Raw genomic sequence first — 18104 nt, forward strand, 5'->3', positions numbered from 1 at the left:
CAACTGTATAATACCCTGCTAGCCTACTGGGCTTTTATCCAGAGCTCAAAGCTGTTCAATCTCCTTGTCTCTCTTTTCCCTCTCATTTATTTTCCATATGATAAATAACAACAATAACAAAAAAATCAGAATAAGACAGAAGTTTTCTTTTTTAGTGCATGGTTTGTTGGCACACAGGGAGAAGTCTGGAGAACCTGAACTATTATCAAGAATGTCACTCAAATTACAATATCATTGTTTGAAAAAAAATTCTGGCAGCTAATTCTGATTGCAGTGCACATTTCTGTGCCTGTGACAAATGATTTCTAAAGTTAGACTCAAGGACACCCAGCTTCCAAGAGGTCACTCATCCCTGGTGTTTATTTTATTTGCCATGCCCAAAGAATTTTTTAAATAGTTAAATTAATAAGAGTTGGGGCGGGGGGGGAAATGGTGGAAGGAAAGCCATGATGATCTGAAAAAGATTGAAGTGTTTTGTTTTAAAAGGAGTGATGCTCAGAGCCATAAAGTATGAAATACAGGAGGGGAAGCAGATTTGGGGCTAACCTGTGATATCACATTAGACTTTAAAGCTGTTCCAACAGACTAAGCATTTGAGAAAGAATCGGAGCTGCTGGTGATAAGTTGCTCCTCTTATCGGCAAACTGTCATCTGTCTTGAGTGAGAACATTTTGTCCACCCTACCAAAACAAGTCAGAAAAATTGGATAAAAACAAAAATATAAATCAGAAGGGTAGCTGGGAGCAGAACTGAAACGATGGCAATTTCCTGGCAAGGATCGCTGTACAGCTAAATGTCAGATGTGGCAGAAAGAATTATATTTTCAGCTTGAGGTCAGGAATTATGTGAGAGCATGTGGTGGCCTGAGCCCAGCCAGCACAGCCACCGTGGGCCCCGTGTGGCCTCTGGTGACAGCTGTGGTGTCCCCATGGGCAGCAGTGCCCGGCGTGTCCCGGCTGCTCTGCCCCTTCAGTGTTCCTCGGGATGCTTTGCTGTCTCCCAGCCCAGCTCCAGTGCATGATTCCAGCAAGAACTGCACTGCTGCATCAGCCCCTTCCCGAGCAGCCCTCGGTGCCTGCAGGTGCTGAGGTGCCCGGGCAATCCGTGCAGCTGGAGCTCAAAGCTGCCAGAGCCATCCTGCCCTGGGCCCCGCAGGCACTTCTCCATGGCAAAAGTGCTTGCAGATAACAAGAAATTAAGTGCTTCTCAGGCTCCTTTTAGATTATTTCTTTTCAATTTAATATTCAATTTAAATCTTAATTTACTTTTTAAACCCTAATTCCATTGAATTTGCAAAGCACACCTAGAGCTACAGTGTTGAGTGTGAAATGAAGGTGCATGATCTCCCAAGGAGTGTTCAGGTGTGCAGGGCCCTGGGGCCCTGCTGCACCCTAAATCTGGGCTCCCCCTCTCCTCTGGGTCTCCTGCAGGTAAACCCTGCTCAGATCAGGGGGAGACATCAGGATAGAACCCATCCCTTGGCACAGATCACCTCCCTGTCTGCCCTGCCCCGCTCAGAGACATTTAGCAGCACCCAAAACTCTCAGTGCTCCATGTCCTCAGGCTGAGGGGACAGTGTGCAGGAGGTCAGAAAAATAGGAGCACAGAAGAATATCTGGGGACATGGGCACGATGTCACGGCAGCACCTTGGCATTTGAGCTGGAGGTGTCGGTGACACCCCTGGGAGAGGCTCGGCAGCCCAGGAGGGCAAATATTGCTCCATGCTCAGGCCATGCACCAAATTTAGGCAGAGCAGGGTGGAGGAGAGCCAAGGTGCCGCCTGCCAGCCTCTCCTGCACTGCACCTGATGCTCCCAAGTGTTTTTCTCCTTCACTTCAACACATTTAACACAGTGTTCCCATTGCAGCAGCCAAACTGATATCACCGGAGGCAAGACCTGAATCAGATCCTGAAAAAATCAGCTATTTAAATGCACCCTAGCTGCTGCACTCTCGGCAGCAGCGAGACCACAAGACACACAATTTGGAAGCGGAAGTACAATGAGGGAAGGTTTGGTGGTTTTACAAAATCACAGAATGGGAAAAGAGAGCTGCTGGGGGGAAATGAGGTGTGTGGTCCCTCACATGATGACTGGTGAAGACGTGACAATGTCAAAGGCTGTGTGGCCTGGGACAGGGAGCAGGGCATGGATGAGGCTGGTCTCTGCCCTGAGGAGTGGAGCAGATGAAGGGGAGTGACTAGAAAATCCCTCAAAATCCTTTAGGACAAGACAACAGCCCCAGGTGCTGCTCCCTGCCCAGACTGGCCCAAGGTCACTGCACCCCTGCAGCAGCAAATCCCTTCCCCAGCCCCTGGTGCTGCAGGAGTGGATTATCCAACACCACAACATTGTTGGGCCTCTGCTATGGTCAGCTTCTCTGCTGTAATTTGGTTTTTAATTACATTTTTTAAAATTATTTTTGCAACAGTTTGTTTCCAGAATGCTGCAAGTCCTTCTGTAAATCTGGATGAATGAGCTGAGCCTTTGCTTCAACCCAGCTGGGAGCAAAACATCCCGGGAAGGCTGGATTGCAGGGACTGCAGAGCCCTGGTGCTGACAGCCAGTGCCCACCTCCCAAAGGCTGAGCAGTTTGTGACAGGGGTCTGGGATAAGGGAGAAATCATTCCTTTTTGGAAATATCCCAGCAAAGACATCAGAGCTGCCTTTAGGCAGAAGCTGATGAGAGGCTGGTGCAAACTCATCTCCCAAGAGCACCATTAATGCAAGTTTTGTTGCAAGAGGAGGGTGACCCAGGCAAGGGTTAATCGAGGCTGTGCTGTGCACCTGGCACACGTTCACTGCCTCTGCAGCACAGTGGGTGCATATTTATCTATATATATCTTATAGAGAGATATTTATTTATCTATGGCATGCGGGCAGGGGAGCAGACAGGCTCTCCTCTCACCATGGTGGGGTGTGGAATGCCACATGAATTCTCTCCATCATTGCCCTGGAAATCCTGGCAAGCCCAGGGGAGCCTGCAGTCAATCAGCTCTGTATCACTGTGTACCACTGAGGGAGATCTCTGCAGTGTTTTGGGACACCCTGGAGCAGCCATCACCCACACAAACACATCTTCCCCAGCACCCCAGGGACAGCCGAGCACTCAGCACCTCCTGGGCTTCACCTGCTGGGTCCTGGGTTTCCTGATGAGACCTTTCAGTTCTGTTTAGAAGAGTTTTATTGGCTTTTTCTTTTTGAATTGTGATGCTTCAACATCACTGTTTGTAAGAAAGAACTGGAGGATCAGCCAGGTCACAGCCATCAGAGACACAGGGCTGAACTTCTGCCTTGGCAGCTTTTGGCTGTGTTGTTTGTTTGCTTGCGTGGATTATCATCTTCCCTGCCTGTATTGTCCCACTGACAATAAATTCAAAGAAACCAGGGCCCAAAGAGGTTTCCCTAAGGGCATGTCAATTACCTTTCTCTTCCAGCACCACAAATATCCTCTGGCACTTAAAAATCACAGCTTAATTGTGAGAAATGCAGCCCCTTGCTCTAATTATTCATTCTGCACTCTAAGGCAAGCAAAAAGGTAATTAAAGTATTTAGTAGGTAAACTTGGACAGGCAAGGGGTTGATGACTCTGGGAGTGGAGGAGCACAACCCCAAACTAAGGCACTCTATGCAATGGTTTGTGTATGAAGGAGTGGAAGAACATTGTAGACTAACCCTGGAGGTCTCATTTTGTGTGGAATTTCCACTGGAGGCAGCTTGTATTGCTTTGCTGCTGGGAATCTGGTTAGACAAAATACTGCTGGAACTGGGTGGGTGTTTCTGTCCCTGTCCAGCACATCTGAGGTCACTGAGACCGCTGAGCTTCCCTGTCCTGGGGGATGTGACACTACTGGCTTTGGAAGGAGAAACTCAAGAACATTTGAGTCTTGAAGAGGATGGAGGAGAGCCTTCATTCCCCTGATTTGACATCACCACAGGGACCAAGGGGTCCTCCTGGTGCTGGAAACTCAGGGAATTCCTCAGGGTGGAACTGTCCTACTCTGCCCTTGGGGGGGTATGTTCCCTTCTCAGCATTTACTCTCTGAGTGCTTAGTCTCACTCCATCCCCACTCCTTCCTTTCCCCAGATTTTTCTCCATGGGCTGCCTGGCTCCTCCCACATTTAGATGCCAGTCTGTCCTTGCTCATTGTTATTCTCCACCCATCCCCTTAGCTCAGCCTAGTTTCAAACTGCTTTGTCAAGGTGCCAGGATCCCCTGGTGGAGGTGAAGGTTGGCACATCAATGCCACAGATGCATCCCAGAGGATGAGCATCTCTGCACATCTTGTGCCTGGAGAGAGGGACCAGGGGCTCAGAGGTGCCGAGGACCCTCCCTGCAGCAGCACTTCCAGATTTGCAGCCCTGCCTCGGCTGCCAGCTTTACTCCAGCCCCTGGCTTTCCCCTGGGCTCACCAGCCCAGCTATGAGTGCTGTAGCATTTGGGAACCAGCAGCTTTAATTATCTTTTAAACCTCATTATGCTCTTTCCTATGATCTCCTCTTTGTTCTTCCATCCAACCCTCTGTGTCTGCGGGCAGTGGAGAGCTCTGCCTCTCTTTACAGCTCCTCATAGCACCACCACGTTCCCAGACAATGTGCGCATGGAATTTTCATCTAAATCACCCCAAAAGCAGTGACAAAATCCAAGGTTCATCATCATGAATCACAACCGGACCACAGGCAGCGGCAGCAACTCAAGAAGATGCAAATACCTTTGTAGAAATGTCAGGAACATGCCCCATTGCTGGAAAGGGCTTCTCAGGGATTTCCAGCCTCCTCCCATGGGAGAAAAAAGTGCTATCATCCCGGGACACAGAGTCTGTCTTTGTGCTACATATTATTTGTAAGCAAAATAACCCTGTTTGTCCTAGACCAGCTCGTTCTGGAGGCTCTGAAATTAGGTGCCATTACCAGGTGTTATTACTCTGCGGGCATAAAGTTGTACCTAGCGAGCAACCCAGCGAGCTGCAGACAGATGAGGAGGATAATTTTATTCCATCCTTGGAAATGTCAGACTTTATGGGTGAATAAAATACATTCCATTTTCTTCTGTTTATCAATATTGGGCGAAAACAGACTAGAAATTGCTTATAAATGGGGAGTGTTGAGAATAAGGCAATATATTTGTTACCCCTTGCAGATGCACAGCTCTGCCACAGCCACTTCTGTACTGTGTGAAAGAACCACATAAAGCAACAAAACAAGGCACAGATGGGAGGAAGAGTAACTCTTGCTGCCTTTCCATTTACAGCTCTCACAGCACAGGCAGGTCCAGGCCCTGCAGCTGATAGTTGTGGTCACACAAAATTAAATGTTCACTAAGCCACTGCAAATTCTTAGCTTTGAAGGGGAATTTGAAGAACCCTGTAAGGTTATGCTCACCTGAGCTCTGAGCCAAAGGCAAAGCAGAGACCTGGGGCTGGATAAATGAAGAGCAGAGGAGCCCATGGCCGAAGCAAGAGGGGGCAGTGAGGCTGGTGCAGGGAAACACCAGGACCAGGTTTGTTGTGTGCTTGAATTGCCCAAACCAGGTCAAAATCTAGGCACACAGAAAAAATGCAGAGCACCCCTGGGAGCACCGTAATGGTAAAGGGAGGGGTTTCAGAAGGGAGAATAGAACAGCACTGAATGAATTTTCAGACAAATTATACCTAAAGAGGAATGAAACATTATAGTTTCAATTACCACTGTGCCCAGCCACGCAGGTAGTAATTCAAACAAGAAACAATTGCTGGATTGTCACCCTCAAATCAGACACATACCATTTAATTCCATTTACTGAGGGTTCACTGACTGTATTTTGAATCAAATACAGCCATTAATGTGCAAAGATCTGAAAAATGCATGTGTCCCTTTTACAAATGTGACAGTGAGACTGTAATTCCTGTAAAATCTGTTTTCTTCAGGTTGGGCTGCTCCTATTGCCTTTAGTTATGCAGATATTACTTATTAAAAGTTTCACTACGCCAAGCTAGATCTTTCTGAAATGGTTTGCACCTTTTTTTCATGGCACACAAAGAGCATGGTCAAATCCAGCCTTGTATTCCATCACCCAAACTTAGCAAATTGATTCGATTGCAGAACAAGCCACTTTCATTAAAACAATTAAACCCTTACTATTATTGCCATTCCAGCACAAATATAAATCATCAGTTACGGGAACTAAAAGCTTTCAGATGGAATTGCTCTAACACCTGCCTCCTGCAGTGGGCACAGGAAGGGTGATGTGTGCCTGGCTTCTCTGGGGCAGCACTGCTGCTGAAATAAAACATTGCCATATCCAGAAAGTGAATGTTACTGTGCTGCCCTGGTTAGCTCTGGCAGAGAAGCAGCACATGCCTGTGGGCAGGCTGAGCAGCAGGAGCAGTGCCTGGGATGGGAAGGGACGAGAAGAGCTGGCACCTTTCCCCAGGTGATGTCCTGTCCCCAGCAGGGCTGACACAGGGTATGTGTGACCCTGGCTGGGTTTTGCATCATTCCAGCCCTGCACAATGGCTGAGGTGGTGCCTCCCTCGTCCAAGAAATAATTCCATGGGTGGAAGCATCCTGTTCAGTGTGATACAGGGTAATGAGTTTGGGACAAAGCTTGGGGGTTGTCTGGAGTCCTTTTCCTTTTTGAAATAATACCTGCACATGTTCCCTGTGTCAGCACTGTCACACATTCTCTGTGGGGTCACAGAGTATGTTGCCTAATAAAACCAGACCTTTCCATAAAACTCGCCCTTCTGCTCTGGCAGAGGATGCATCAAAGGGCAGATCATTTAAATATTTCACTGGTTACTGTGTGGGTCATCAGAACTGGATATATGTAATTTCAAAGGCTTTTTCTACTCCTGCTCCTCACATCATTCCAGGTCACACTTCCCTACAGGTGCTTGCTGTTGACTCAAGGACACTTCCAGGCAGCAGAATATCAATGGGGCAGGGATGGACAGGCCAGCTCATCCTACACATTTTAAATTGCTTAAAAAGACACAGAAGCCTTTTTGCAGAGAGAGTCTGTGGCAGGGACTGAAGTCAGTGCTCAGCATGGGGCTTAGACAAACAGAGTGGTCATTAGTGACTGTTCTCATTGTCACACCGGTGCAGACTGTTAATTCAGCACAAGAGTCATTAAAAGCAAGCCTCAGTGGAGAGAGAGGTTTTGTAAATGCCAGATGACTTGGCAAAAAGCGAAGAAGACCCTCAATATCCTGCACTACTCTGCTTGTAAATTCAGAACAAAAACTCCCAGGAATTTGCTGGCAACAGGATTAGGCACTAATTATTTTCTTAGGCTGAAAGCTGTTAAAACCCATCCCAGCTTTCCCTCACCCCATAACCAAGATAAGCTCACTGGCCATTCCATGAGTCCCTCTCTTCCAGAGGAGTGCCACCACCTCCAAAGCTCTCCCCCTGACTTCCTTTCTGGGTTGGGAGGGTGGGATCAGCCTTGCACTGATGATGGCTTTGGCATAAATTTGGGGATTATCCATAGACACTTTCCCAGCCTGTCCCCGGCCCTGCTCCAGCCCCAGGGCTCTAATTGCCTGTGGGCTCACAACTGAAGAGCAGCTTCCACTCTGCTGCATGGGTGTCCCTCCCTTAGAGTTCCTCCTACCAGGTGCTTTTAATTTATTTGTATTTCCAGCAGCGATAATTGAGTTATCAATTTTGTGCTCTTTTGGGCCAGAAGCAGAGATCAGAGAGCTATTTTATACAGCTAATTATGGATTATTTCCCATAGCTATAAAACCACAGAGAGACAGATCCAGAAAATATGTCATGAGGTGATCTGTGTCCTCTTCATCTCTACTGGCTTCTCCCTATTGCTTCCTTAAACTCCAGGCTGAATGCCTTCCAGACATCAAAAGCAAGGGATACCTATTTCCTCACAGGACAAAATCTCTTCCCACCCCAGCAGAGAGCTGCATAACATTAAATTCAACTTTTACTGGAATGATCTGTTTAAACCTTTAGCACCTCGTTGAGTCAGGCTGAGATTTATCCCATTTCTGTGCAATTTGGCTATAATCTGGATCATAATGGTGACCCAGGGTCCTTCTGAGGAGTGAAGAATTTGATTATCTTTCCCACTAATGGTTTTTGGGGTGGGGTTGAACAGAATGATCCTTAAGGTGCTTTCCAACCCAGCCCATTCTGTGACTCTATGAATTGGATGTGGCCCTCCACACCCCCCTTGGCTCCCCTCTCCCCTGGTTCAGGTTTTTTTGCTGCAGAGCATCCCTCCATCCCAGGCAGGTCTGAGCTGCCTGGAGCACGCTGCAGTGCAGAGCCAGTGCTGAAGTCCAGCAGATCCTATTTTTATATTTAGGGAAAGAGGCAGGAATCATCTGTGTGTCAGGATTGGGTTTCTGGTGGTGACATGAAGAGGCCATCCAAGATGTATGACCCAGCAAATGTACTGTAATGCACACATCACATTTGTTCTCTAGTAAGTAGATATTGTCTAGGGTGTATTACAGCTGTGCTTTGGTGTTTAATTTAATGTGAGTGAACTGCCTTAATTTCTCTAAATTGTAGTAATAAACATAATGCTAACAGCGATATTGCTAATAATTTATTTTGCAAGTGATTAATCAACAATGAACTATTTTAATTACCTGTTCGGAAATGCCAAATTCTAAATTAATTATGTGTCATTATATGAATTCACATGTATAAATATATGCACTTATATATGAATTCCAAGCCTAATTAAAATGAATAAACCATCAGATTTGGTGAATTCATAGAGCTGAGGGAGGATGTGCTCTCCCCTGTGCTTCTGCCTTTTTGCATTTCCTCCTCGGCACAAAGAAAATCTCATTCCAGTGCTTCATGCAAGTTGTTTGTGATCCTAAAGAAGATATTACCTGGAGAAAGTAGCAAATTCCCTGGGTCCCACACTGCAAAGAGCAGCGTCAAGGCCAGGGGTGTGGGAAGTGGGAGCAGGGGAGGGACGTGGGGGCTGCTGCATTTCCATCTGTGGGAAATGCAGAGTGTGACTCTTTGGGGTGATCTCTGTGCCAGACCTCGGAACTGCCTGGAAATAAACCCCAGTGGGAGATGGAATGGGGGAGAAGGAGGCGATTCCTTGCCCTCTGTTGTTACCAACCATTTTGGAGGGAAGTCAGGGAGTCAGGAAACAGATTCGGGGCACAACCAAAGAGTTTTCCTTTTCAGCTGTGAGGGGGCTGCATCTAGAGATGCTGCAAGACACAGCTGGCAGTGTGGGGTATTTAGCAGTGGGAACACCCCCAGGGACCCCAAAATGAGGCTGGGCAGATCCTTTTTCAGTAAGACTCAAGCCCAGAGCTCATGGCCAAGAGGCCCTCAGTCATCCAGCACTGGCCCAGCAGCAGCAGCAGTGATCCCCAGGGGTTTGGTGGCACAGAGGGGCAGAGGAGGGAATCTCTAATTTAGGAGTGGGAAGCGAGACAGTTCTAATGGTTTGTAGCACAGGCTTGAAAACCAGAATGATTAACGAGAGCAATGCCATGGAGGAACCAGAATCTAAGTAATGAGACCTTTATTTGATACATAATACCACTGGGACCTTCTATAAAGAGAATATCAGGAGTAGGGCTAAGTTTTGCTGGCTTGGGAATGCATCAGGAAGGGGGAGAGTATTGCTGACTCTGCAGTCAAATGCTGGGGCTGTGCACAACGGGCTGCAGTGCTGTTCAACGTGAGCCTGAGACATGTTAATTCACTCATATATTTTCAAATGCTGGAAAGACATCCTGATTTAGTGTGCTGTGTGTATCTATGCAGAGTTGTGGGTTTAAAATGCAGTGTCCAGAACCTGATTCCATCACCTCATGGTTGAACTCAAGCTGGGAGATGAAGAAGCCATTAGATACATATCAAGAACTTCCAGCCAAAAAATTACTTATCGTTTCAATTGAAGGAGAAGAAGTTGTAGAGAGTTTAGGTATGGATGTCAGAACCACAGCAGTTAAGAGCAGAGATGTATGAGAGATTGGGAGGTGATAACTTAGATAAATTGGTGTCTCATCCATATTAAGGAGACAGCTCATCCTCAGTTGCTGCCGGATGACACGAACAGTGGAGCGTATATGGATACTAAAATACATTGGTCTTAAAGTTAAATCCCCAAGAACCATCAGAAATAAGTCTCAGAGGCCAAAGTGAGATTTGATGCACGCTGTAAAAATATGCAGTCTGTCAGAGCATGCTGCTCTCTCCATATAACTTCCACCGTTTGCGGGACAATTATAGGGAAAACAATCCTGTGATCTGTAAAGCAGCTGCTGGAGTGGTTTTATTCACTAACTCAATGCTATGCAGAATCATTGCCAGCAACATCTCCAGAGGTGTGTGCATAATAGAGAGACATCAAGTCAATGAGTCAAAACATCAGAAAATAAAATTCAGATGAACCTCACATTCAAAAATTATATCATCTGTCATTTAACACTGTCTGAAGACCTCCTTATTGAAATAATGCATCTAAACCAAAAGCTACCCCAGGCAGTAATACCAGACTGTGCTGCTGTGTTTAGGAGCTACCAGGAGCTGGGGTTTTCTGCACCTTGAGCTGGCTGCCAAAGAAGGGAAGCTGGGGTTATAAGACCAGTGGGGATCTCCAAGCTGAAGCATCCCAATGGCTCGTAGAGGGGAAACAGAGGGCACTGGGAGGGTTTCTTCCTCTCCTGTACCCATGTTAAAGCCTGCTAAAATGAGGAGTGGCCCCCCAGCGTCACCCATTTCCTTTGCTGTGTAGATGTTTACCATAATTTTCCTTTCAACATCCAAATTTGCCTCTGAAAGAGAGTTTGTATCCAAATGCAAACTTAATTTGCCCTCACTGACATTACACCTCACTGGATTAGTCCCTTCATGCCTCCCATTCCAAAACACCTGTCGAGATAAGAAGTTACCCTTTTTGAAAAGGCAGCCTTGGAAGACCTTTAACTTCCCTAACTAAATTCTGATTGTGCTATTTTCCCCAAGCACCGTGTACAGCATTGTCTCTGCACTGCAGCTTAAAAGGAACAATTCCCTGCAGATGCAGGTGCCTGCAGCCAGGAATATCTGCTCTGGGATGCTTTGGCAGGGATATCACAGCACGGGCCATAAGGCAAGAGCACATACATGTAAATATAAAATGTGTATGGCTGTGCATGAGCTGCACACAGGCAGGGGCAGGAGGGAAGCACCGCTGCTGGATAATGAGGCTGAGCTGAGTGAGAATGAGCAATGAGCATCTCTGCTGGAAGCAAAATCAGGAACTTGGGTGAGCTTTGCTACTTAGGCAACAAATCACTGGGTGTGCTCGAGGGTTCATTTTTCATTGGGAAACACCAGTGAAACGAGTACTTTGCTTCTTATCTCTTTATTGCTTATCAGTGCTTCTTTGCCCTTCATTTCTTGGAAAAGGCATGGTGCTTAAATGGGTTGAAGGGTGGACACTGAGAGAACTAAGCCACCTCTTTAATCCCAGAGGCTTCATCAAGGGTTCATTTTGCTCTCCGGGAAAATCTCTGTCTTCCCAGATCACTCGCCTCCCTCTCTCTGCCATCCATCTAGGTTGCTTTGTCTGTATCTGAAGTCATGCTTGCCATCCTTTGAAGAGGTAGTCTCCTCTAAAAAATCAATAGTTAACATTGTCTTTAAATAGTCTGACATTTACCTTTACTGCAATTTTCATTTCTTTCTGGGATTGCTCAGACATTTGTATTACCCGTGTACATTCCTTATTTCTCTGCCTGTAGCCACAGACCAGGAGCTTTGCAGGGATGGCAATCCTGGTGGGGTAGCTCCCAGCCACAAATAAAGAGACTTTTGCAAGATAATTGAGAGGACTGGTGCTTGCTAATAGAAGCCTCTTTAATTTATGAAAGACATCAGCTGAGAATAATTACAAGCAAAAGGGTATCGTAAATCCCTGAAGAAAATACATGCTGAATGCAGTTTGCCCAACAAGCAAATCTGAATGCTAGCCCAAAGGTCAAAATAAAAGACTGTGAGCTTTAACCTCCTGAGCCATCCACCTTTCCTTTGGCTCTTGTCAGGAACTTGTCTGGGGGTTCATGTAGAAAGCTGCCTGTTCAGAGCAGGGCCATTTGCAATCTGGGAAAGTTAAGCAAATTAGCAGAATTATTAGGTAAGAGGCAATTCTCCACAGCCTGCAAAGCAACTGCTTGTTAAATTAGCTCACACGGGAGAATTGCACTGATCGAATGATGGTTGCAGTGTTTGCAGAGGGAAGACTGTGCAGGCATTTCCTTTGAAATAACGCTGCTGTACTCCAGCTAAAGAATAAAAAAGGAGAGTTTATGCACATTCCCTTGGCAGGCTCCCTGCACAAATATACTGTGGAAGATGCCTTTGTCTTTTAAACACATTTCTTCTACCCATTTCCTTCTGCAATAATAATAATAAAACTAATAAAGAAGAAAAACCCAACCCCCTCAAACTATCTACTTCTAAAAATAGGGAGGGTTGCAGGAGAACTGATGCCACCAGACCCCTGGAAGCAGGTGGCTCGATGCTCCCAGTCCCCTCTGGGACTTGCAAGGACACCTGGGCTTTTGCTGCCTTGCTGTCCTGGGAAGACTGTGGGAATGTGGCTTTCAGCAGCAGAAACAGAGTCCCCCAAGAAGACAAGGAGAGGGTGGCTCACCCATGGTTTCTGATATGTCTGTCTCACTTTTATATACTCTTTGGTTATTGATTTGGTATTTTTATACCTTATATAGTGCACTTAGTACACGAAAAATGGATTCACCAAGTAAATGTGCTTTATTAGCAGGTCTCTGATGGAAAATTATGTCAGTTTTCCATTTAAAAGATGCATCAGATTAATTCACTCATGAATCAATCTGTCTACGCTTGAAAATCTACTCACACCCCACATTAAATTGTCCGGTGTGATACTGCAGGCTGGAGATCACAATGGAAGTTTTGAAATGATGAAAAGGTATTATTGTGAAGTTTTTAGCATTTCCAAGACAGCAAGAAATGAAATGCTCATCCCCAAAATGAAGTGGAGCTGTTACACCAGGCTTAGCTCCAGCTTCCCTCACAGGAGATGAAGCTGCATCTGTTAAAGTAATTTGGTGTTTTTTTCTTTTTTTTTCCTTTCTTTCTTTTCCTGCTTCTTTCTATGACCGACAGATGTCCCAGCTCAAAGGGCTGTCCCAGGTTTTGTCCTTCCTTCAGGCTTTTTTTTGGCTCACAGGGCCATGATCCTCACCATGGAAAGATGGATTACACCTGTACTTTCCAGGTGACCCACAAAAGGGGGATAGGAATTAATTTTTTTCCTATGATGAGTAGAGGCTGCAGGATCATTCATTATTTGTTCCTGAGTGAGTGCTGCACAGGGCCACCTTACTCCTGTCAGGATATCAGCTGATGGCTGGACACTGGAATATTTGGGAAACAGGTTCAAATCTCTCCCTCTCTCCTTCTTTCCCCACTCCTGTCCCTCTATGCAGGAGAAAGCAGAAATCACCTGCCAGGTATTGCATGAAGTGATTTATGGGATTGAAGGGCAGAAAGAGCTGGAGGCAGATTTTATCAGAGATGCTAAAAGATGTGAAGTAATTGTCCCATGTGGAATTGGAAAAAAGCCCTCGCTGTTGATTTTCTTCAAGAGAAAGGTTGCCCATGCTCTGCCCCTTCACTCAGTTACTCAGCCTCGTGTATCCCTCCTGTAGCAGATGCTGCTTCTCCTCAGCCCCAGCTCTGTGGTGCAATCCCACCTTTCAGCCCCAGGGCTACATGAAGCATCTCAGTGTTTATTTTTGGTGTAGTAGAATAAGAGACAAGTGCTTAGAGCCAGCTCAGATCCCTGGGTGCACATCAGTATCACAAGCATAAGGCAAGAGCAGTTGAACATTAAAACAGGGAGTCTCTCTTGGAATCATTCAGGTTGGAAAAGACCCCTAAGATCATCAAGTCCAACCATTAAACCCATATCCAATCCAGGCAGGCCAATTGCATAATATAATTGACATGGAGCATCGACAAGCTATTTTCTATTGTCCTTTTGCTTGCTTAATGCTCCAAAATGAGGGCCTTTCTTCCTTGTGAGGGAAAGGAGGACGTATCCCACGCAGGCTGGGCGCTACTAGAGCTGAGTGCTGCTGCAGGAGCTGAGGGAACGCATGGAGCCCCGCCACCGCCCGCTGTCTGGCCACCTCAGCCACCAAGGGAAGGACATCTGCTCCAACCTCAGCCAAAAAAGGGCCCGTGGGCACGGTTCATCTCATCTGCAAGCAGCTCAGGCTGCGCGGGCGGCCGCCGTCGTGCAGCTCAGCGGGGAGGGCAGTGAAGGAGCAGCCTTCACCTGAGGGATCCTTCCTGTTCTCTCCTTGGGTGTGCAGGAGATCCCTCCATCCAACCCTTTCTTCCTCTGGAAAACGTGTGCAGCACATCCCGCTGTTTGTGTTTAATCCAAACTAATGTCCTACGGCTATGATACGCGTGATTATGGCAGTCATTTTTAATTAGGGGTTGTGTCAATGTATTGACATTTTTATCGCTTTTGGGGGAAGTAGAGGATATTTTCCTGCAGGTGAACTCCTCTCTTCGTGGTTCTCTATCCCTCCAGCTGCACTGCTTGCTTATTAAAAAATGCAATGCTATTAAGCCCATTCTTTGTTCAAGTTAATTAAACAACTTGCACAATATCAAATCCAAGGAATGCAGAATTCAGATTCCCACCATCCTTTAGCAAGATTTATAATCTTATCCTGAGTGCAATATTTATCATTAGCAAAAGCCCTGGCAGCATCTGGAAAACAGTGTGATGAAGAAAGAGAGTGCATTCAATGTCTTGCTGAGAAGTGGTGTTAGTCAGGAATGGCTCAAGCCACTCATTGCCCTGCAGAAGATATTGTTCACACAGAAAGAAAAGGGAAGGCAGATCATTACATTTATTGGTCACTGCTTTTCAAGAGTCAATAAAGACCTACTGGAAAAGACATGGTTAGTAGCAGGAATATATATTTTTTGTCTATCTCAAAAATACCTTTGGCTCAACAGCTTTATATAACACCAGTAGAAGATCTGACTTCTGCCTGATATGTCAGGATGAATCTTCCTCCTGGATGATGGTCCTGGTGTGGATGGTGCTCACATTGTACAGTTTTTAATGTCTTTAACCATCTTTAGCTTTGTATCCTGATTGCCCCTTCAGGCTATATGTCAATGCCATCTGGGAGGAAAAGAAGAGACTTCTGCTCACTCGCCGTTGTAATGCAGATCTCCTAACTAAAATTGTGCTTCCATCACTTGACAAACTGTCAGCACAGAACAATTATCTGCCTTTTGGCTTGCTTGTCCTTTATTTTCTCCCCTCTCAGAAAAACAAAAAAAAAAAAAAAAAGAAAAAAAAAAAGAAAAACAGGTGAAGGAAAAGGATGCACAGAAAAAAACTCCGTGGACAGAGTCCAGCTGATCTGATCACACCACCTGAGCCACTTGAAGATCAAAGGCAGAAGTGGGTCCTTTCTTTGCCACCTCTTTTGCCACCTCTTTTTCCTGTGATTGACTGGTGAACGCTCTCAGGTCTTTGGGGCAGAGAGCATGCCTGTTTTTGTCTGTCTTAAGTCCTGTACAAATATGGATATTAGAGTATTAGTGTATTTAGGCTGATGTGTTCAGCAGCTCTAGATTATGAATTGCTCCTCAAAATAACGTTTGCATTCGCCGACAAAGGTCTTTATTACAGAAGAGGGTCAAGCAAAAAGGATTATTCTTGCTAATTATTCGCTGTTATTTAATATTTGCACAAAAGGTTTGCAGGACTGAGTCCTCAGGATTGCCTTGTTTGAGAAGCTAATAGGGTTTCCAGGAAACCAGCAGTGTCTGGTGAGCCATCAGAGCAGCCTCTTAGCAGATATGGGAAACAATTAGATTTGATGTAGTTAAGAATGGTTGGCTAAAATTTTCTAATGACTTAGCCAGGACCTGAGCCTGGGATTTTCAAAGTCAGTGGTAAGACTTTCACTCAGAGCTGCGCTTTATGGGAAATCGACTGAAGCAGATCCAATTTTCAGACCATGGATGGGTTCAGGGTCCAGGCAGCTCCCGGATGCAAAGGGCAGATATCAGTGAGCTCCAAACCCTGCTGTTGCCTCAGGAAGGATTTGGGAGTGAGCAAGGCTGAAACACAAGTTGTTGGGAAGGATATTTACAATATTTTGGCCCATGCCTTACATTTGCTCCTACACATTATCAGTCCCTAGAGAGTTCCCCTGAAGTCTACCTGCTGCCTTCTTCTTGGGCCTCATATTTCCTAGACCATAATGGCTGTATTGGTATAGAAATTGCATGCTAAGTGAACTGAATTTCTCATTCCATAAAGACATAATTAGCCAATAAAAACACGGCCAGAAATCTTCAAGCATGGGTGCCTGAAGGTGGGATCCACATTTCGGCATCTAAATGCATGGCCCAACTTTTAGGATCCCTGTGAATTCATATCTTCTCTTGCTTCCAGAGAACTGGAATCTTCCCTGCTATTCAAGGTGACTTTGGGAGTACCAAACTTCTTTAAGGAAAATATATTTCATTTACATTCCCTGTTTTTGTTCAAGTTGCAATGCCTCCAGCTTCCCCATTTGACATTTTTTAGTAACTTAATTATCATTACCAAGGAAGAATGTTAATAATGGTGTTGTTTAAATTGGATGCAGCTCTGGGGAACAAGAGAAAATAACCCAGATTGTGGGAGCAGGCGGAAGGAGCATGGTATTTTGGAAACCCAGGCCACAACCTGCTGGAAGCATCTGTTTCTATTCAGACTTTTCCTCTAGAGTCCCAGCATCATTCACAGCCCAGACTGCCAGCAATCAGGGAATTGTGCTGAGGATTTCCCTTCCCTTGTGCTTTCATCCCAAGGATGTTCAGGAATCTCAGGACTGGCAGTGGCAGCATTGAAGTGGTTTGCCTGGACAGTCATTTGTGCCTCAGCAGATGCCTTTGCTTGATCCTTCTGAGATGGGAATTAGGAATTGGGATTGAGTAGTGCACAGAAACCAGCATGGATAATTACAAAGCAATTAGTCATCCAGGACAGATAGTGTGTCAAGAGGTCACTCAGAGTTACAGAGGTGGTGGCCACTTGGCTTGTTTTGCCAAGGGCAGAGCTGTGCTGTGAGGCTTCAACTGGAAAGCAATGAGCACTCTCAATACCCACGGCTGCAAACTGCCTCCATGCTCATACAGGCATTTGTTGGAGCTGCTCCTTTTCCTCTATTTGCAGGCAAAAACATCAACAAATGCATTTTGCACTCACTGCAATCTTCTGTCAGATGCACTCTTTTGGGTGCATCACTGGGTGCTTAGAAAGATGCTGCAGTTGTGAAGATAAATAAATTTAAAAAATAGAAGCTGTAACTTCTTTTACATGTTCCTAAGAAATCTGTTGGTGGCAAGAAGTAAAATGTACCTGATCTGACTGAAGTATATGGGAAAAAAAACACATGTAGACTTCAGTAGGATATCGACATGGATGCTTAGGCACTGTTAAAGTGCAGAAAAATGAGCCAGCAGGATCAAGTAAGCAATATTTTCCTTTTAGCTGAGGAAAGGCAGTCCTGCAGTAACACTGCTCCTCATGTCTTTGCCTTTTAAATACCCAGTGACATAAATATTAGATGCATGTTAAGCCTCAGATCCATCAAATGACTCCTTATCTTGAAGCACATGAATATTCTTGGCCCGAGTATGAACACTTAAATGGTACCTAAAGGACCACGGATGTGAAATGAAGTAAACCGAATTTCTAGTGTGTGAAACAGACAAATCTCTGCACACTCTTATGCCAGGGGTTAACTTGGGCCAGGTGTTGTTAAGAAGTAAAGACATGAATAATCTCCCATCAGACTTTTGCATCCAAATGGCTCATTAAAGCTGCAATATTCATAGCTCGTGAGAGTCCTATAGATTTACGATGGCTAGGAAAGGATGACGCCCAGCTTACTTTCCCACCAATCATTATTACACGGGAAAGTGAGCGATTTTCTTTAACTCCATTAGCATAACATTAGTGCTTATAAGGACCAGACTGAGGTAGAGACTTTACAAGTCTTTTAGGTCAACAAAGTCAAAGAGGGAACTGTTTAGGAGCACAGCTTATATCTC

Source organism: Lonchura striata, chromosome 20, assembly GCF_050655825.1.
Source record: "Lonchura striata isolate lonStrDom1 chromosome 20, ASM5065582v1, whole genome shotgun sequence".
Taxonomy (NCBI): domain Eukaryota; kingdom Metazoa; phylum Chordata; class Aves; order Passeriformes; family Estrildidae; genus Lonchura; species Lonchura striata.